Source organism: Psammomys obesus, unplaced genomic scaffold (assembly GCF_907164565.1).
Source record: "Psammomys obesus unplaced genomic scaffold, mPsaObe1.curated_primary_1811, whole genome shotgun sequence".
Taxonomy (NCBI): domain Eukaryota; kingdom Metazoa; phylum Chordata; class Mammalia; order Rodentia; family Muridae; genus Psammomys; species Psammomys obesus.
In genome coordinates this window covers 21,040,051-21,062,488 of record NW_026596046.1, presented here as the reverse complement: position 1 = coordinate 21,062,488, position 22,438 = coordinate 21,040,051, and positions in this window count along the sequence as shown.

Here is a 22,438-nt window from a genome sequence, read left to right as displayed (position 1 = left end):
TCTATCTATCTATCTATCTATCTATCTATCTATCTATCTATCTATCTATCTATCTACCTACCTACCTACCTACCTACCTACCTATCTACCTATTTGTCATCTACCCATTCACATGCCTTCCCCATACTAAGGAATCACTTTTGTAACACCTATTTAATGAGTATCTAGTAACTTTTGTTCTCTATGTTCAGATCCTGTCCTTTAAACCTTTCAGTGTATTCTGGTTGGCTGTCACCTACCAAGACCTGAATATTTGGACTGTGAATTTCTTTCTAGGATCTTGGGAGGATGCTTAGCTTGTAATGCAACAGATTGACAGAGCTGAAGTACTCAAATCAGGGCCATTTCTCCGTGACTGATCCTCAGGATCTGGTCAGCCAGAATCCCACTTCCCTTATCCTTGGGTGGGATTTATTTAATACACATACTTTTTACTGTTTTACAGTTTTCCTGGGCATGAAACTCAGGTCATCTGCTGCCAGTAGTGAAGGCATGATTTCTTTATTTGCCTGTGTTCTGTGGCTTAGCAATATTGGCTGAGCTCAGCAGGGCATTTCTTCTGGTTCCATCTGGAGTTAGTCATTTGGTTACAGTCATTTGGGAGATCATGTGGCTGGAGGTTTCTATGGACACCTCCAGTTAGAATGACTCATTTATGCTCTGTATGGCCTCACCATAGAAGCAGCTGGTATGTGCTTCTTTCCACAATGCTCTACGAGCACTTCTAGTAGGACAGTCAAATCCCAAGGTCTCTGGAGAGCTAATCCCAGTATCACTGCTATCTCAGTTACTGTTCTGTTGCTGCCAAGAGACATTTCGACCAAGGCAACTCGTAAAAGAAAGCATTCAACTGGGGTCTTCTTTTACAGTTTTGAATTGTTAGTCTTTTTCCATCATGGTAGAGAGAGTGGTAGCAGGCAGGCAGGAACGGCCTTGAGGAGTAGCTAATAACTTATAACTGACCCAAAAGCCAAGGCAGAGATAGCAAGACCGGGCCTGTTGTGGGCTATTGAAACCCCAAAGTTCACAGGCAGTGACACGCCTTCTCCAACAAGACCACACCTCCTAACCCTTCCTAAACCATCTATCAAACAGGAGTTAAATATTGAAAAGTACAAGCCTATGGGACCATTCTTATTCAAACCACCACAATTTCCTGTAGTGGTTTGAAGCTGAGATTCTCCTGTATCCTGTGTTTTAACACAGGATCCTCTAGCTGGTCACACCAGTTGTGGATGATGTAGACTCTTTAGAAAATGGAGACTTGATGGAGAAGGTCAGGAGGATGGAGGCGGAAGCTCTCTAGTCAACTTCCACTTCCTGTTAACCAGTCTTCCTGAGTATTGCGGCAACGTGACCAACCAGTCATCCCGTCCTGCCGTCATGCCTTGACTGCCTGTCATCATGTCTCCTCCATCATAATGGATTGTTCCCCTGGAATGATAAGCCAAAATAAGCCTTTTTCCCCTAAAGCTGATTTTATCAAAAAAAATGTAAAGTAAGACATTGCCACAGCACATTGCCTCAAAGCAAGCCATACCAGCCAGGACTCAAGGAGTAAGGAAATGGACTTATTTTTAATAATCTGCACTTATTTTCTACCTACTTCATTCCTTAGAGTCTTCTTTCTTTTTTGATACCTTCATGCCCCTACTGGTGTCCTTAAATCCGAGATAAGTACTAACACCAAAATTCCTGTCTCAGCATCTGAGAGAACACAAATGAACACAAAATTTCCTAAAACTGTGTTAATTCCAGGGTTGCATTTGTTTATTGCCAGTTCAGAATGGCAGTACTGACCATTACATAACTTAGCCCAAGGCATACAAAAGAAATAGGTTATTTTTTTTTCTTCAAAATCCATATATGACATTTCTTCAGTTGGTTAGGGCATCTCACTATAATAAATGTGACCACTATGCAACACATTTCTGATCATGCCTTGATTTTAATCACACAGGAGGCTCATGAATCCCACACATGGCCAGGTGACTTTCTTTGACCTTTAGAAATAGGGAATATTGTCTGTGCTTGCTTGGAGAAAGAGAGCACAAAATATTCAAAAGCCAGCACTTCAGTCTTCTCAATTTCCAAGGACCCTAGAAAAGTCAGCAGTGGAACATGAAGTTGCGAAACAGTGTTCTTCTGGCAAAAGGCTTGGTGGGCCGGGTGTGGCGGATAGTGCCTTCTCATGGGTGCTCTTGGTCAACCTCATGCCAGGGTACACTTGAAAGTGAAACATATCAATAGGCCAATCCCCAGTGTTCCTGGGAGCCTGTGTAGACACTAATGCTCAACAGAACAATTACACATTTCAACACGCATGTGATGGTTTCTCGGGGCAGTCAGTTTATATAAAAATCAGGCCAGTCTAAGACATTTCTAGATAAAAACTCATCTAGATTAAATGTCTTTGGGTTTTGTAAGGATTTGAGTTGGAACCCCCAAGCCCCATGGCTGTGAAATTAATTATATCCCACAAGTATTCCATTTCATCTGCATAGATCACTGAAAGATGAATTGATGTTTATTTTCTATATGATCCTTCCCCATTCTCTCTGTGTGTCACTTCAAGCTTCTCCTTGCTTTTACACATCATCATGGCCTTCAGTGAAACACTGTGTGACTTATCTCACGTGTTAATCTAAGCAATAAAACAAAAGATATGCTACCAAATGTTGAAACAAGAGTCATATCTTGAATCAAATATCTGTGTCTCCTTCACTACCCACCACCCCTCCCCTTTCCATGTCTCTCTTCAGAAACAAACATGGTTTACCTACCTGTTGCATGCTTTCCCAGATCATATTACATTTGCGTTTTTTGTGTGTATGTGTTGAAATGCATGTGATTTGTTCGTGTTTTTATACAGATGGAATTATATTAAAGGTTTACCCACTGCCATTGCTCTTCACACTCCTATTGAACACAAAATGAAGAGTTGCTGCTGGTGTAGAACACACAGAAATGTGGTATTACGTTTAATGCCTGTGAACATATAAGTCATAGGCTCGCACCATTAACATCTCCCTGCAGAGAGCTGTCCAAGTGTCCAAATTTTCACCATCCGTAACTATTCTAAGTTAATGACTGTATTTACACGCCTGTGCATATGTTCAGATATTTCTTATAGGTTGAATTCTGACTGATAAAATTGTCTAATAGAATGGCACAGAGGCCGAACTCTCGCAAAGAGTCTATTGTAGCATCCTCCCACAACTTCTACAGTCCTTGGGCTGTGCTAATTTTAAAATCTGTAAACGGAACAACCAACAATGTCTTTTTTTTTTCCTTTCACACCACAGCGTATCTTCACCTAAAGTGAAGGATGCAGAGAGAGATGCCCAGCGCTCAGAGCCACCTGTGTAGTAGAAGCCAAACCACATGGCATCAGCTTCAGGATCAGGCAGTGACAGATAGCAGGTTGAAGCTGAAGAAATGATGATATGCCTATTATACAGTAGTGAAGCTGAAGAAATGATATGCCTATTATACAGTAGTGAAGCATCTGGTCAAACTGTTTCCCGAGTAACCTGGAAAGCAGATGATATAGCAAATCAAGTGATGGCTTCACACAAAGATAACGAGAGGCAGGTGCTAACAGCAAATCTTAGATGTTACTGACTATGTACAAGGCACCAGAATAAAGAAGTATACTCATAAAAGAGGTACCAGCTTGTAGAAGTGACAGGAACAGGAGTCTAGGAATTAGAGGACTACAAACTAAAAAGGTACATGTGGTACCCATCACTAATATTTTGAATAACAAAAGGCTAATTAGTATTAAGCGCTTTTCAGTATTAATGAACATTCCTAGCGCCGTCTCATGTGCTGCTGGAAAGACCCAATCTCATTCGGGCAGTATTGCTGTAAGAATGTTAAAACCACTAGATAAAACCTGATTGATGGATATTCAACAAAACAGGTGACCTGTACTCTGAAAAAAATTTCCAGAACTTGGAAGACAGAGACACTAAAGATATATGACAATTAAATGCAGCCTGTGGTCCTGGGTTAGAATAATTGAATAATCCTGTTGGAATAATTGAACAAATATGAATATAAATTATATAATAGATCAGATTGTTATAACTAAATTAAATTGTCTAAACTGGATTGTTATGACCTGGTTAAAGGAAAGCACCTTCATTCCATGTATAATGTCTAAGATCTAATATCACTGTAACTTACTCTTGAGTGACTCATCAAGAATATTCACGTTTGGGTGGATGTGTCTGAAGAAAGCCAGAAAGAAGCAGAAAAGTATAAAAAAAGAAAGAGAATATTAATATGGAAAAATATAAAAAAATTAAATCAGCAAGAATGAAAACAGTGCAGAGGATCCCATCATCTGATTTTGTTTATATTCAAGTTTTTTTGTTTAGTTTTGTCTTGTTTTTTTTTTTTTTTTTAATCAAGAGAAGGGATTTCAAAGTTGGGCTTTGGAATAAAGTCATAATATTTTACGCCTGGTAGCTTTGAAGTTATGAATAAGGCAACTCCTGGTGAGCAAACAAGCTGGGCATAAGGACTTACTGAAGTGAAGCTATAGACATGGCTCTTCCACAGAGTTCCATGCCTCAAACATAACTCAGGGCATTGCTCTTTGCACATGGGGCCAACCAAAAAAAGCAGATAAGTAAAAGTCTAAAGCTTTTGTGAGTAGCATGGTGTCTGGACCATCAGCCTTAACTAAAAGGTCTGACTGAGTAAAACTGAGTAAACTCTTTCCTCATGGCCTATGAATAGGAAGCAGGATTGAGAAAGACCTTGGCTCCTGAGGAGGTCACTTTTTTTGGGGGGGAGGGGAGCTTCACTGATTATACGGTTTTGTTTGCTTGATCGCTTTGTTTTATTTTGATAAATATCTCTATTCTCATACAGGTTGGCATTAAAACTATGACAGTTTTCTCCCCTTTGTCTCCGTGGTGCTAAGATGTTGAGCATACATCGTGATGCCTAGCCAGGGATAGTCTTTAATAATGCCTTCAAGAGAGTTGGCAAAGAATCATGGGAAAGCAAGTAGCTTTGCATACAATAGTCTCAGATTTACTGTTGCTGTGAGTCAAAGTCTTTCTGAATGTAGATGTTTGTGGCGTGCTTTGATTTCACAGAATTCTAGATGCCTACGAAACTTGAGAGAGAAGAAGAAGATACAGCAGAAGGTCTTCAGCTTTGAGCCCCACACAGTGGCTGTGTGAAGTCTGGCGCAGTTGGTTCTGGAAGAAGGGTGATGAGTGGGTCCCCCCTGTGAGTAAGAGAGGGTAGAGCAGCAAGTTGGAATTACCCTGGGAGTATCTGCAGATCATCTCTGTGGGAAAGCTGGACTTCACTGAACTTCTTCTGACAAGTAAAATATGAGCACAGGCAATACCTGCTGCGTTTGAACAGAATATTTCCCCCTTTGTCCATATTAGCAAGCATCATCTCTTCTCTTCTGTGATAATAGTGGCTCCCTCCCATAAAAGCTGTCTCATTGGGTTCCATTAAAGGAAGTGAAGAGACATGAGAGAGTCCCCTCACAATCAAATCATGACAGATCTGCAATGTAAGAAAGAAATAGACTGAAGGTTTTCAGACAGAAAGTTTTGAGGTCATTTAGCATTACACAATGACTTAGGACCATACTTAGGAATGATAATGAAGTATTGTTGTCAAGTTAGAAATCTTATATATTGAGATGAATTTCAGACTTCATTAATTATTTATAGTATATTCATAAGGATGGCTGTCTAAAACAGAAGTAAAATAAATAACATCTAGCTCATTTGGGTTGAGAAAATGGAATCAGAAATAAAATGTTCACTTAAAAATAAAAGCAAAGGCAGGCGGAATCATAAAAAAGGATGAAAACCAGCAAAATGAAGAAACAGTAAACATATCGACCTAGAATAGTAATGATAAATGTAAATGGACTAAACTCATTTAAAAGGGGAAGATAGATTGGAATAAATACAATAAAATTTGGCTCTAAGATGTTTGCCAACAGTATGCCCCCAAAGAGAAAGACTCAGGCGATGCACAAATAAAAGAATAAAAACTAACATGCCAGACTACAATAAACCAAAAGAGAGCAAAGATAACTGCACAGACATGCCAGTGTTAATCAGACAGCGCAGACTGCACACAAAAGATTCCTTACCCAGTGATGAAAGGTTTAACCCATACACAGACAGCTCTTATCTCCTCCTCCTTCTGCCTCTTTCTTTTTTTCTTTTTTGGTTTCTCTTTGTAGACCAGGCTGGCCTCAAACTCCCATAGATCCGCCTGCCTCTGCCTCCCTGAGTGCTGGCATTTACAAGCGTGCTCCACCGTGCCTGGTAGGGAGATTGTTCTTAACATGCAAGTGCCATGGAACATAGCTTCAGAAATGGAATCCAAAGCCTATAAAAGCTCTGGGAGGTTCATGAGGATTGAAACACATCTTCCTTTCTTACTAACAGAACGGTAGAAAAGTTGAAGACACAGAAGATAATCAAATTATATTTTTGTTAGCCAGTGAAGACCTATCTAAAAGTTGATTACATTTGGGGCTGCAAATGATGTTTCGACAAAACACACACACCTGTGGCTGTCCATGACCTGCTCAGTACCCACCTGATACAATGCATCTTAGAAGCCAGAGCAGATAGAGAATCAAATCTCCACAATATTTGTAAATTTTAAAACATTCCTCCTAGGGACTTTTGGTTTAAAAAAGAGAAGGAAGTGGAGAGTAGAAAATTACAAGAACTGAATTCTAACTTTTAAAACTATCTAGAGCCAAGCAGCGGTAGGACAGGCCTTTAATCCCAGTACTCCAGAGGCAGAGGCTGGAAGGTCTCTGTGAATTTGAGGCAAGCCTGATCTACAGAGCGAGTTCCAGGACAGCTAGAGCTATACAGAGAAACACTGTTTGTACAAAACAAAACACACACACACACAAACCGTACGCAGCGCACTCCCTCTGGGCTCTCTTCCAACATAAGAGACTGCAGAGTGTAAAGCCCTAAATGGGAGGTAAATTTCACACACCTGCCCTCAAGAGTCAAGGCTCTTTCCTTCCCTGAAGATGACAAAAGACTGCAAGATCCAGAGGTGGTGGATAAGTCAAAGGAAAAGGTGTTTTTCCGGACACGACAAGGCAGTTGTACATCTGATTGCGACAGCACACACAGGCCTGTGTGCAAGCTCAGGCAAGACGAAGCCCAGCATGGAATATGGGGTAGGAGGAGCATGAACCCCCACCCCCAGCTGAGAAGCTGTTGGCATTTACAAAAGTGAAAAGTAAGAAGAAAGTGAAAGGCTGGTAGGACTCAGTGTATCACAAATATGAAATGGGCAGTCAGCTCAGCGCAAAGAGAGTATCCATCTGAGATGGATTTAAATGAGCCCCACATTTGTAAGAGAAGATTATCACAAGCTCACAAATTGTTCTGGGAGGTTGATGAGGAGGAAATAGTCTTAATTCTTTCTATGAAGTCAGGGTAAATTTGAGTGTGGTAGCTCAGGCCTATAGTCACAGCACTCCAAAAGCTGCGGCATGAGGGGTGTGGTGAATTCAATCCCAGCCTGTGCAAGTGTGAGAACCTCTTTCAAAACAACAAGAAAACAAAGTAGCATATAACCAGCAAGGTGAGGTGATTGCAGTAATTTCCCTGCTTTCACGTTGGTGAATTGGAGAATTGCCAGGGTTCTCGCTCCTCCAGGGAGAGTAATCCTAGGCCTCAGCAATACTCAGCAACCCTCATGAAGGCACCAGACCCAGAAGAATGGTAAGGGCCTAATGGGGCGGACAAGTGACATCTATAACAGAATGATCAGTCTGCCTAACACAATGGCAAAAATGAGACCACAGGCTTCAACAAGAGGTGCGCGAATCCTGCAAAGGCTGGTTGGCAATCAGCCACCCAGCTCCTTGGCTCATCTCCTATCAGCCTGAACACAGATTGAGAAAGAAAGATACAAAAGGCAGGTGGCAGAAACCCTGGCTCTGTCGCTATAAGCCAAGGACACAGAGAAGGGGAAAGACATTTTTTAACAGAAAAAAAAAAAGAAAGAACAATAAAAATGTCTTTCAGAAACACTCTGAAGCACGTACTGCAGAAAGAGCATGATGTTGTCCTTACAGACTTACAGGGCGGGTGGGACGGAGGCCGAGAAAGGACCTGCTGTTACAAAACAGGATACATTATACAAGGAGACATGTGATCACCTCAGCAAACGCCAGAAACAATCCCCAGGAGCCAACCTCCAGAAATTGTCACTGTTCTCAGCTTTCTAGAAACACAGAGAATGCTCTGGACCCTTGTGGGAGAGGGTTTCTGTAAAACAAAAGATAAAACTACATCAAAAAATCATGTTTAATGAAAAACTTGGTGTGCTTGTCCAACACAAACAATGAAAAATCTGTTTAAAATAAAAAAGGAATTTTAAAACACAGCTAATTTTATAGAAATTGACACTAAACACTTTTACACACTTATATAAAGATATAGACATATATATAATATGAAATAAAATAAAAATATAGATGCATTTTATTGACTTTGACTACAGAGAACCATATCTTAGCCTACAAGACTTACAGGGAGCAGAATGACACACATGATAATTGCATGCATTGTCAGAGACACTCATATACTTATATTTTAGAAACAGAGATCTTATTCATATACAACTGCGTTTATCTAATTTTGCACTAGATACAAACCCACATTTCCATAATTTCAAGTAATGCACAATTCTAAGTTCAGATCCAGACTTCTGTATTATAACTCTGCATAGTATCATGTATTTAGACATAATGTCAGATGCATATGGAAACTCCATTTACATCATTTTACACTGCAGTGTCACATATGTGTTCATGTCACCATGAAGGAGCAGAAGCTAGGACTTTACATAATACCATATGTGATGGGTAATTATGTAAGCTGTGGATGTTAACTGATCTACATACTCTTATCAATATGGCATGTATTTATGCACAGCCTACTATAATTACTGACATGGCAACATTCTTACAGCACTAAACAGACACTCATGTACTTATGGTGTACTATGCCGAGACTATTCCCTCATTTGCGATCGAAAAATCCAGATAACTATACATAACTTGGTGTAGATATAGAAATTCTCACATAACCAGGTGTAGATTCCGACAGCAAAGCTTTTGCATTACTCTAGAGTCATGAACATATTTACACACGCTTAACACAATGCAACCAACCTTGCATAACCCATTTTACAACTATGCCATTTGTAGGTACATTTAGATAACCCACCAAAAGGTTGTGAGTCACATAGAGAGATAGATGGTGGGTAGGTGGGTAGGTAGGTGGATGGATGGATAGATAAATAGATAATAGATAGATGGATAGATAGATTGATAGATAGGTAGATAGATGGATAGATAGATAGATAGATAGATAGATAGATAGATAGATGACAAATATATTAGCTGCTTTTCTGTTGCTATAATAAAACATCATGCCCGAAGAAACATAAGAAGGAGGAGTTAGGGTTTTTGTTGTTGTTGTTTTGTTTGTTTGTTTGGACTTACGGTTTCAGAGTCCATTGTGATGGGAACCATGCCGGCGGGATCAGGAAGCTGAGAGATCAGTTCTTATCTGCAACCACAAAGCACAAAAGCTGGAAGTAGGATGAGGTTGTATAACAAATAACTTCAAATCCTTTCTGGGGACATATACTTTCTCCAACAACGCTTGCAAAGCCTTCACCTCCTCAACATCCCCAAACAGCACCTCAACAGGGAATCATATCTGTTCAAATGCCTGAGCCCCTGGGGACATCTCTTATCCCAACCACCACAAGAGATATATGGTTGTGTTCTTATATAAATGGAGTTTTATTCAATCTCATATGCTACATATTACATACATATTAACAAACTGCTAGCGAAGTATTGTGCTGGCTAGCTTTCCATCAGCTTGAAACAAGCTGAAGTCATTTTGGAAGAGGGAACCTCAGCTTAGAAAATGTCCTCACTAGTTTGGCCTGTGGGGAAGCCTGTGGTTCATCTTCTTGATTGGAGATTGATGTAGGAGGGCCCACAATAGGCAGTGCCACCTATGGGCTTGGCGGTCCTTGGGGCTTTAAGAAAACAGGCTGAGCAAGCCGTGAGAAACAAACCAATGCATGGCCTCTGCATCAGCTCCTGCCCGCAGGTTCCTGCCGGCGGGTTCCTGCCCTGAATTCCTGCCCTTGCTTCCTTCTATGAAAAACTGTGACGTGTAAGTGAAATAAACACTTTCCTCTCTAAATTGTTTTGGTAACGGTGTTTTACCACAGCAATAGAAACCCAAAGACAAGTATAGAGATACATCTTACATAATTGCATGGTGTAAAACATGTTTATGCTCTTACATACATAAATTCATCTGGTAACACATCCTCAATTATAATTTTAGATATGGAATCAAAACTCTAATGAGGTACAGGTCTTAAAAATCCAGTTAATAATTCTACACTGCCACAAAAATCTATGCTAAGCAGATTAAAATCTTTTATATAATAATGCAGAAAATAGATCATAATCCAGATTTGAATCCAGGCTTATAAATGTAATCCTGTTAACCTGAGGCAGACATGAATCTTTACCTTCACTGCCAACTACATCTACACAGACAACCCTGCCCAGGATCTTCTTATCGCCATCTCCATCTACCATCTAGCTTCATCTGTGTGCACACTGTACATAAAAATCACACCCACTAAAAAAAAATTTTTAAAAATCACACCCATTACCTAATCACATATATTACTCCTAGTAAATCAATAACTTCTTATTTCAAATACAGATACCTAAATATCTAATTCTCTCTCTCTATAAATATAGATTTATATCTAATCGTAAGTATACACATATCTTGAATCATAAAAACACATGTGTACATGCCTTTTGTAGTCCGGCTCCAAACACAGACATGCATATCTAGTACTGTACACATTTTACTACTGTGAATTATTGTATCCGCTGTGCTTCATTTTTATATTTGCTCAGTTTCATACATGAACAGTTTAATACATTAGCATAGTTTTATTCACATATACAAACATGTACAGTTTTTCTTGTGGAGGGAGGAAATTTTTTTTGCAATAATTGAATACATTATATATGGCTCTCTCATCCTTTCCATGTACAAAACATCTGTTGTAGTGGCTTTTCAAACCAACTGGAATCATCTAATCCAGTTTGTGGGTACATTTCTTTCTCATTCTTGGGACTATTAGCAGTGCTATACTAAATTTTCCTGGGTGTCAAGTCCCATATATGGTGGCTTTTGTTTCTAGAGAACATTTTCCCAGGAGTGAATTTGGGGGTCAAAGCCATTCATTTATTTTAGTACTTGCTGTCATATTGCTTTCCTAAAAAGCCAGAGTTTACCTTAGAACCAAAAACTTATGAGTCCATTTACCTCAGGCTCCTGCAGCACCAGTCACAGAGCTTTTACATTTTTTTTTCTTCAGTTTTGAGTATGTCACACACCGCCACCACCACCATCATCATCATCATTGGCACTGGGGATTGAACTCAGAGCGAATATAGAACACACATTCTATGTGTAAGCCCTACCCTATTTTTTGATTGAACTTTAATTTCTCTGATTATCGCTGACTTAAACTTTGCTCATTTTTGTTTATTTTTTTTTTCTGAGCCATTTGGAGTGGTTGCATCATAAACTGGCAAGGTTTATACTTGCTTTGCTTTTTCTATATTGTGGTTTTTCTGTGTGTGTCTTATGTTTCCTAGTTAAGAGCATATCAGTATTTACAGTTTGAAGAGTTAAAACACGGGTAATAGCAAAGGAAACTATCAGCAGTGTGAAGTAGCAGCCTACAGGATGAAAATAAACACTTTTACCACCTATGTATCAGGCAGAGCATTCATATCTAGGATACATAGAGAGCTGCAATAAGCTGGATAGATGGTTTTCAAAAGAAGAAACACACATTCCTGAAATTGCATTCAGCATCTTTGGCCATCAGGGAAATGCAGCACTGTTCTGAAATTCTGTCTCACCCAGTGAGTCTGACCATCATCAACAAACCAGATGGTACATCATCTGGAGGAAGAGGTCTTAAGGGAGCCAGGGAAGAAGAGGGAGTAATGGAATGTACATGAAAGGAGCACAGAAGAAAGGAAGGACTATTTGTGTGTGTGTTGGGGGTGGAGAGAAGATTAGGACATGGGGAGTGGATGAATATGGACAAAGTAGAACATTAAAAAAAAAAGTGCAACGTACTGTGTTTATGAAAATAGGCAATGAAATCATTACCTGTATGCTAAGTTTAAAAAGGGGCAAATTTATCACATATTTTCCTATATTAATGCTATCTCCTTTTTTATTCCAGTTCATTGGCTACAACTTTTTACAATGTTAGAAAACAGTGATGATTAAGTACCCTGATGAAATGTTTTTCCAGTACTGGCTGTTGAAAGCAGGATCTCACACATCTGAAGCAAGCACTCTATTATTGAGCTATAACCTAACACTCTTTAAAATTTTCAAGACAGGGTCTCCTTAATATGTTTGACTGGTCTTGAGCTTAAGGACCTTCTGCTTCAGCTGCCTTCTGGGCACCTAGGACTGTGAGTATGCACCAAGCACCCACTTTATTTAATTATTTTACTTATTCATTCATTTATTCATTTATGTGTGTGCGTGTTATGTCCATGAGTGTGTTCAGGTGCATATGGCCTGTGCACATGAAGAAGCCAGCAGGGACAACAGATGCTCTGCTATGTTGCTCTCTGCCTTCCTTATTCTCATGATGCAGGCTCTTTCTTACAGCCAGCAAGTCCAGCAGTCTTCCTGCCTCCACTCAAACTCAGAGACTCCGGCTTTCACAGCAAGACCCCTCACATGATGGTCCATCTCCTCAGCCACTATTTTAACTATCACTAGCTATTTCTTAATGGTTTGTGAAACATTTGATGTTGGCCTAGGATAGAATCATTACTTTAAAAATAGTTTCCTATGGCTATTCAACTTAAAATTTTATTGTTGGAAGCTAAGAAGATGGCTTATAGAATTAAAGCGCCTGCTACACAAACCTAGTTCAGATCCCCAGAACATATATGAAAGCCAGATGTTGTAGCATAAACCACTGTAATATCAGTGTACCCTTAGGGGAAGATGGGAGACAGAGATGATGAAATCCCAGAAGTTTAAGGGCCAGGAACAAGCATACACACTTGCCTACCTCACACATTTGTTGTATAGCGTTTTCCACCAATATAAAACCTAGCATTTTGGAGGGAAGCTTTTCATGACACAAGATGTTTCCTGCAGGAGAGCTTGTTGAGCTCAAAAGCTACAGGAAGTCCCTGAAACTGAGCAGAAAGAATAGACCCCTCCCTCCTGAGCATATATAAGCAGCAAGGACTGCTGAGAGAAATTCTTAGAAAAGCCACACTGCTCAGCAGATGCAAAGAAGCAAGTGAAGAGTAGCTAAAACGTCTGAAGAGGCTCAGACAACTTGAGCTACCAGGAAAGGACAGTCTGTAGCCTGCTAAGCCATCTGCAGCTTACTCAGTGCACACCAGGTTTCCAGATTTAGTGAGCCATCATCCGTGCTGGGGTAGATTTTGGAACCAGCTATTTTTGAGTAATTTCTTCTCCAGTAAGTAATTCCTCATCCACCGTCCTGTAAATAACCTCAAAAAACTCAGTGGTTTAACAAGTTGGATTTTGGAACTTTCTATACTTTTGTTTGTCATTGATTCTCTATCTCATGTGAATGAATGATTATTCATGTCTCCCCAGGAACAGTGTTACACAGCAATATATACACATCCCAGACACACACACATTTATTAAGGAGATGGATAAATCTATTGGATTCTGTCCCATATCTTATCTTTTTGGTGTCTGGTGTTTTATCATAAGACTTGTTTTGTCCTAGCTGCTAAGAATTACAGGGATGTGTTTCCAGTTGCTCAACCATCCTCACAGCCTACACCAAACCTTGCTTTGTCATGTTGTATTGTCCTTTTGGCAAACTACAAAACTCTGTTTGAAAATTTTGCATTTGAACTTACACAGCTGTGGTAATCTGTAAACATGGTTTAAAACTTTCTCTCTTTCATGAACTATGCTTAAAAGTCTTCACTTTATACTGAAAGGATCTATTCAGTAGTTCTTAACCTTCCTAATACAGTTCCTTTAATACAGTTTCTTGTCTGTTTTTGCTACTGTTATGAATCATTATGTAAATACATGTGTTTTCTTAAGATCTTAGGCAACCCCTGTGAAAGGGTCATTCAACATCCAAAAGGTCATGACCCACAGGTTGAGAACCACTGGCTTAGACCCTTAATGTTAACTTTGTAAGAAACCTTAAAACTTTTCAAGCGTTTGGACCACACTCCCTTCCCTCTACCTGGAACTGTGAGGTGCTCCTTGCAATGGCACAGGTAGCTCCAATCTTCCATCAAGGCCAAAAGTGCTCAGCTGTAGTATGGATGGTAGCAATGTGCAACAGTTTGTTTAAATAAATGCAAGGCAAAAGCTGTGCACCCGAACAGCTGTGTGCTCTTCTGCAAGGGTTTAACTACCCGTCGACCTCTAACAGGACACCAGGGGCTCATTCTACTCCCAGAAGGAAATTGTGCTGATCAACTTACTTTGCTGAGAACTGATACGTTGCCCTACGTTTTTAACATATTGCTGAGCTGAATAAAGGCTCCCTCAAAATTCTCCTGCTTCTGGGTTCTGATAATTTTTCAAACTTCCTTCAACTGTGACACAATATAGACCTTTAAAACAGTGTTGAAATGTATACCTAGGTGCTGTTACACTTGTGTGCCTTGTTGTGCAAATACTCTTTTCTGTTGTTGTTTTTAAATTACTCTTTACCCATCTTACAAACAGAAACTCCGTAACTCACTCAGCGTAGTGTAGCGTCTGTCAGCCACCATTCTATTGCCTGGTTCTATGAAGTTGACAGCTCTAGGAGCTGCATATAAATGGAGCCGCTTAGCAGTGCTTTGCTGGCATCTGACTTGTTTCCCTCGGCACACTGTCCTCCAGGGCCATCCTGCTGTAGTCTGTGTCAGCAAGCCCTTTGCTTTTAAAGCCACGTTCTACGCCACCGAATTATTTGTACCTCAGCAGTCATCTGTCAGTCAACATTTGGACTGTTTCTTTTTTGCATTTGGGGCCTTGTAAATAAAGCCGTGGATACTCATTCTTTTTTCATCTTTTTAAAATTCTCCTTTTTTGTTTATATTTTTTTCTGTCTTTCCCTCTTCCTCCAGATATGTCGAGGATATTTCTTAAAATCTATTTGTCCTAGGATTCTACCTTAAAAGAATTAGACTCTCGTTATCAAGTCCAATTTTAGTCTTCTTTTGACTTATTTAGTTCTCAATATTTGCATCTATTTTACTTTTATTTTTTTTCCTCAAAAATGTATTTACCTCAATATGAGTTCTAAAGAGATTTCCTCCCCATCCAGAACAGTGATGTAACCAAACCTTACATTTCACGCAATAAAGGTGGTTTATGTTTGCACTTTCCCTTTTACATAGTCTTTGATTCAGGTATCACTTTCAAGTTTATGCTCACTGAGTATCTTGAGTAATGTCAGTCAATGAACACATTTTCACTCACATTTATTGGACAGAAATAGTCTAATTGAACTCACCACTCACAGTCCTATAATGTGACAAGGCATACACACTAATGATGTGATGAATAGAATTCTACTAACTGACACTAAATGTCCCTAGACTGGGAAATGGAGAGATAGCCGATGGACATTCTGTTTCAGCAAGGTTTTTTGGTTTTTTGGGTTTTGTTTTTTTGTTTTTTTCATTCAAAATATTTCTTGCTTTATATACTCACTATGATGTTGAATTATTTACCTCCTTTGGGGGAGTGTTGTGAACAGTAAGTTGGTAAATTATGCCTCTTATCATTGTTCCATAGTTCTATTTTTAGGATTTTGTTGGGTTTGCCTTAAACACCGTCTTACTTAAAAATCAAGATTCCACTCTGTTTCAGTTTGCATTTATCTTGCTGTCTCTTTTACCCCTCTTTTCATTTCAAGCTTTCTATATAATTTTGTATTAAATGTGTTTCTTCAAAGCAGTATATAGAGACATTTTTAAAATTACAACTCATGTTTACTTTTAATGGAGGAATTCAGTTTATATTTAGTGCAAAAACCGAGCCATGAGTTTAATTCCTTCCATCTTTTTGTTTGTTACTCACCGAACATCAATGCATTCTATTTTTCCCTTTTGCTTATTCTGCTCATAGGTTTAATCAAACACTTGATTTCATTCTTCATGGCTTTTATGCACAGTATATTTTCCATTCCATCACTGATTAACATGACCACCGCCACCCCTTCAGCTTTTCTGATCAGATGCAGATCTTTGAGAGTGACTCTGGGCCTTTCAGTCTAGATGTGCTTGACTCAGGGACACTCAATAGTCTCCAAAACTCAGCCTGAGACAATGGTTCTCAAGGTGATGGGCTCAGAGCAATGATAATTGAAGACACACACACACACACACACACACACACACACACACACGCACAAAGGAGTCAGCAAGAAAAAGCAGGCTTCGTTAAGAAAAATCAAGGAAAAATGAAAAAAAAAACCTCTCAAGGGTGAGGGGACCAAGAGACGGGTAACACACAGCCTCATTGTGAAAGATTTTTACTGAACTTATCACAGAGACTGGAAAAAAACTAAGACAATTCTATTTAGGTTGACTGATTCTCTGCACAGCATGGACCAACCTGATGAAGAGCAGCCACACTCCTAGCCTGTTCTGATCCATGCAGGAAAAAGATCACACCATGTTCATGCTTTGCTCACCTGATGAGGATGGTGTCATGTGGTGATGCCCCCATTTTTCATCATTGGGTTCTGATTTGTTGGCTGTTGACCTTGCCTGGTCTTCTTGCTGCTACCCTAGATGACACTGTAATCTCTGGCTTCATCCGTGTTGCTGGTCTCAGAACTTGGTTGGAGTCTTACTGGCTGTTACTTAAACTATGTTGTACTTGTTCTTATGTTTATGAGGCCAGCTTGCAGTCTTGCCATGGGCCTCTTGCTCTTTATTATATACAGAGGGCTAACTCCTACCTAGCCATTAAAAAAAAAAAGTTAATTCTTCAGCAAAGATGGTATTGCGCTCGTGGGGAACAGAAAAAAATGCTATTCATAGATTGTTACAAGAGTGGTGCTTATTGAACATCTACTATGTGCCATGGACACCGGGGTGCTGCAGAAATGTCAGTGTGAAGGGGCATTAAATACATGGGACTGAATATTTGTAGTGTTTAATGAATTAGATTTAGTATTTATTTGATTTACTTATTTACATAAGATGGGTAGCATACCAAAGTCCTTCCCAGACATTATTCTTAGGACCTTTGTATCTGTCGACTGAAACCTCTGCCAAATGAGCCTTGGAGATGGGCTCCACTCTTCAGCACACTGAGTAACAAGCAAGCATGTGCTCACACTCATGGACGGTGCAGAGTGCTATTGGGTTCAAGAGACATTAGATTGGATTCATCAGCCAACACCAGTATTCACGAGAGTCCCTGGGTGAGGCTACATGGAAAGTTTGTGAAGACACAGAAAAGAAGCCTGCAGCTGGGAGCCCACAGGAAGGAAGAGATGGGGACCACTTCAGAGGCTGGCAGAGAGATCTGGAAAGGGGAAAAAAAACTCAGAGGACTAGTGAATGTGAAAGCCATAGAGGTCAGTGTTTCAGGAAACCTCAAGGTGAGTCAGACACGGATGCAGCAAAAACACACACACAAGTCCCAGTGGACCTGATTAATATACACTAGCAGGCTTCAAATATGCAAATTGTGATGTGATGTTTTAAAGCTGGGGAAAGCATGAATATCTAACTTTAAAGAATAAGGCGATTACATGCCTGTGGACACAAAAGACATTTAAGTGTTATGTGGAAATATTGCTTTCAAATACGTGGAATATGTTTGAAAATACAAGTTAAATGGAATGAATTCCCAGGAGTAGACTTTCAAGAGCAGCCCAAGAAGGAATGAAAAAGTTAAGATACAAAGGCATGGGAACATAAAGATCTATCTAAGTATCAGGTTCTGGAAAGTTCCTGAAGTATCTACTCAGATTATTTCACACACACACACACACACAAAAAAAAAGTTTTATCAAATCTGCAGGGGAGAGAAAATTTTAAGAAACTGGTCGAAAACATAGAGAAATATGAAGAACGTTCCAGCTCATCATATGGCATCAGTATAAACATATAGTAAAAGAGAAGATAGGAGAGAGAATTAAAGAACAAAAAAAAATCCTAATTATAGCTTACTCTTTAAAGTAAATACAAATGTAATAATTAAAAGATTATTTAGCATTTACTTCAATAGATAGCATTAGAGTAAATACTGCTTAGATGCCAAGTTTGATTTACTCAGGCAAGCAGAAGAATTTCAACAGTGGGAAACATACCAAAGGCATTTATGACACAAACAGATGAAAGGAGAGGCAAAATCACAGCTAGAAGGAAAACATTTGAACATGATTATAATAGCATAAGGACTATAAAAAGAAAAAGTCAATCACTTAAAAAACAATATTGAATTTCCAAGTCATTGGCCTAAAGTGTAAAGAAGTCTTAGCTGATGTCAGCCTTGTAAAGTCACTCAAAAGAGGCAAGGAATCAAGGCACAGCTTCTCTCCCACTGTTAGCCAGTGCTCATGGGCCATCTGTGTGCACTCACTCATCTCTGGACCAGAGGGATACTCTGCAGAAAGCGCCATGCACTCTGGTTTCCCCGCTGCCTCCTTGTAAAAACAGAAGGTCCTTTCCAGAGAATTCTGTCTCATAAGCTAGGATTTCATCACAAGCCCATTTTTAGACCAAATGCTGCTAATGGGAATGAGATCACCGCTTTTTTAACTGAAAGGAAATAAGAGAAAGGCCTGAGCTAACCTAAAAATAAAAAAAAAGGCAGTTTTGTGAGTAAGCAAATTATGCGAGCTAGAGAACCAGCCATCTCTGTGAAAGTTCTTTGTAAGAACCTTGAAATAAACAGTGTATTTGGAAACATCAGGGCCGGTTAATTCAGTGAGTGAAGAATTTTGTCACTAAGCCTGATGACTGGAGTTTGATCCCTGAGGCCCACTCAGTAGAGGGAGAAAAATGTCTTCCCTGAAGTGGAGTTCCAAGAAGAAAGAGGAAGAGCTGGAAAGGCTAAGCAGAGAGAGACACTCACAAGGGAAAACTCACGATAATAGTTAAAGGTTGATGCCACCAGCATGGGAAGCTCAACTGCAGCACAGAAAGGGGCAGAGCACCTGCAAAGCAGCCCACACCCTGTCTGAGAGTTTGGATCCTGAGGTTATCAGACAACCTTCCCACAAAGGTGAAAGGGATCATGGTCCCTCCCTGGACAGGATTCTGTTTGTCTCCAAACCCATTTTTGGAAGGCTTAACCTTTCATATCTCAGAACATGAGGTTTAAGAAACACATCTTACAGGAGTTCCACAAGGAGAGCAACAGAACCAAAAACTCTGGGCACAGGGGTCTTTTCTGAGACTGCTACTCCAAACAAGGACCATGCATGGAGATAACCTAGAACCCCTGCACAGATGTAGCCCATGGCAGCTCAGTGTGCAAGAGGGTTCCCCAGTAATAGGAACAGGGGCCATCTCTGACATGAACTCATGGGCTGGCTCTTTGATCATCTCCACCTGAGGGGGGAACAGGCTTACCAGTCCAGAGAGGAAGACAATGAAGCCAGTCCTGATGAGACCTGATAGACTAGGGTCAGATGGAAGGGGAGGAAGACCTCCACTATCATTAGACTGGGGGAGGGGCATAGGAGAAGAAGAGGGAGGAAAGGTGGGATTGGGAGGGGAGGGGGGAGGGGGCTACAGCAGGGATACAAAGTGAAAAAAAACTGTAATTAATAAAAATAAAATTAAATTAAAAAAAGAAAAGAAACACATCTTTACAAAAGTCATAAAATTAAAACAATATCAAAAGGGTGTGTCTAAGGTCAATGGAACCGTTGCCCTTAGAGGAAAAGGTACCTGTGCTCTGCACACACACACACACACACACACACACACAGTGGGAAAAGAGGATGAGTTGGGCACAGGTAGTGAAGAGAAGAGGCCTGGAGCAAGTACTGTCCTCCCACCCCCAGACAGAGCTACCTACTGACTTCCTAGCATTTGGGGTTGGTTGCTTTGATGTTGTTTGTTTTTCAAAAAGCACCTCTACTTTTGTAGCCCATTTCAGTCTGAAACTTACTATGTAGCCAAGATGGCCTTGGACTCACAGGAATGTTCCTGTCTCGGTTTTCCAAGAGTAGGGTTGACAAGTGTGTACCACTATGCCTCCTTGATTTGGGGGGGGGGATGTTTATTTGTTTGTCTGAAGCTTCTAAGCCTATGTAGCTTTGTTGTGTGAGTTCTAGGAATCCAAAAAAAGTGAAACAGAGGGGGGATAATAGAGTTCTATTGATTCAGTAGCCAGATCCATAAAGCTTTGATAGACTCACAGATACAATATGGATTACCAGCATAATAATCTAATAAAGCAAGAGCTGCAAACATCGGAGAAAAGGAAATAAACTGTACCTGCAGGGACACAATTATTAGTCTAGATTACCCACTAGACCAATGAGGGCAGTCATTGCAAGCCCTGGCATTTGGGCTTTATTTAACCAGTTCATTTAATGTTTTCTTTTTACTATTAGTGGTCCAGCAGCATATTAGAACTGTCTAAAAGACCCAAGGAATAAGAATTGCACGTGCTTGTGGAGTTTTAAAATGCAAATAGGTGGCCAAGATGACTCAAAAGAAACACAAGCCTGTGATCGAGCCTGATGTCATAAGTTCAATGCATACGATGGAAAGAGAGAATGTGCACCTGCAAGCTGTCACCTGTGGCACCAGTAGACATCCCCAAATATACACATTCACACTCAATACATACATACATACATACATACATACATACATACATACATAATGTACACATAAAATATTTTAAAATGCAAATAGAGGAAATGAAGGCAGAAGGAGGAGGAGAAAGAAGAAAGAGTACTAGTAGTAGTAGAAGAAGAAGCTGTAACAAGAAAACTCAGCAACAGAAAGGATGTTTTCATAGATGGCCCACTGCCTCTGGAGGTAAGGAAGCACTTTGTGCTTGAAGAAACTGATGCTGCCTTTGAAAATGAAACACTTCCTCATCAGAAGGAGTCTGAGATGACCTCTTGGGTCCCCTTGGTTCTTCTCTTTCCATGGTTCAAAACAATGCACTTGGTTGTTATTGTAGCATGTGTGTGCGTGTGCTTGTGTGCTTGCATGCACATGCGTGCGGTGTGTGTGTGTGTGTGTGTGTGTGTGTGTGTGTGTGTGTGTGTGTGAAATGTTGATACAGAAAACCTTGTTCTAGGCTCCTGCTCTATGTCAGTGAAGGTGGTGTGATAGCAGCTTGGGGAAGATATGCTCTCTTGATCTGAATGTCTAAATGCAGCTTCACGTTGTGGACATGGCTTGTTCTTAGGCTTAAACTAACTGCAGTACTGTCTCCCCTCACTCTCGGATGGCCACTAGAGACGCCTCACATGACCGGAATCCTTACTAACATTGATCCAATGTGTAGTTGCTTTCCAGAAATGGCTAAATGGCTCCCACATATCCTTTCATTTTCTCTGTAGATTCAAATTACTCTATGGCTGTTTTGTTCCCAGGTTTAGGGCAGAACAAAGGAGTCCCAGAGATCACCAGAAACTGCTGTATTCTTGGCCTTCTGCAGAGGTTTGGTCTGGGTTGTGGTTCATGAGCTAGTCAATGTCTATAAAGCCTTCGAGATCTGTCTTGCAGTATTTCTTGGCAGGAAATTGCCTGATAACTAGATACCTTATGTTTGTGATTTACAAAAATAAGCCTTCTTTGAGTGTGGTGGGGTGGGGGTGCACACGCACACATTTTCAGTTGGGTTTTGTGTTATAGTTCAAGACATTTGCAAAGCATTCCTTACATTGTTCCAAACTTTCAAATTTTAAATAAATAAATAAAGTCTTTTTTGTTTTATATTTTTTAATTAAATTTTAATTTTTTATATTAATTACATTTATTTACTTTGTATTCTGGCTATAGTCTCATCCCTCATTCCCTCCTAATCCCACCCTCCCTCCATCATCTCCTACCATGTCCCTCTCTAAATCCACTGATAGGTGAGGTCCTCTTCCCCTTCCATCTGACCCTAGAGTATCAGGTCTCATCAGGACTGGCTCTAATGTCCTCCTCTGTGGCCTAGCAAGACAGTTCCTCCCTCGGGCAGGGGAAGGTCAAAGGGCCAGCCACTGAGTTCATGTCAGAGACAGTCCCTGTTCCCCTTAGTAGGAAACCCACTTGGATACTGAGCTACCATGGGCTAAGTCTGAGCAGGGGTTCTAG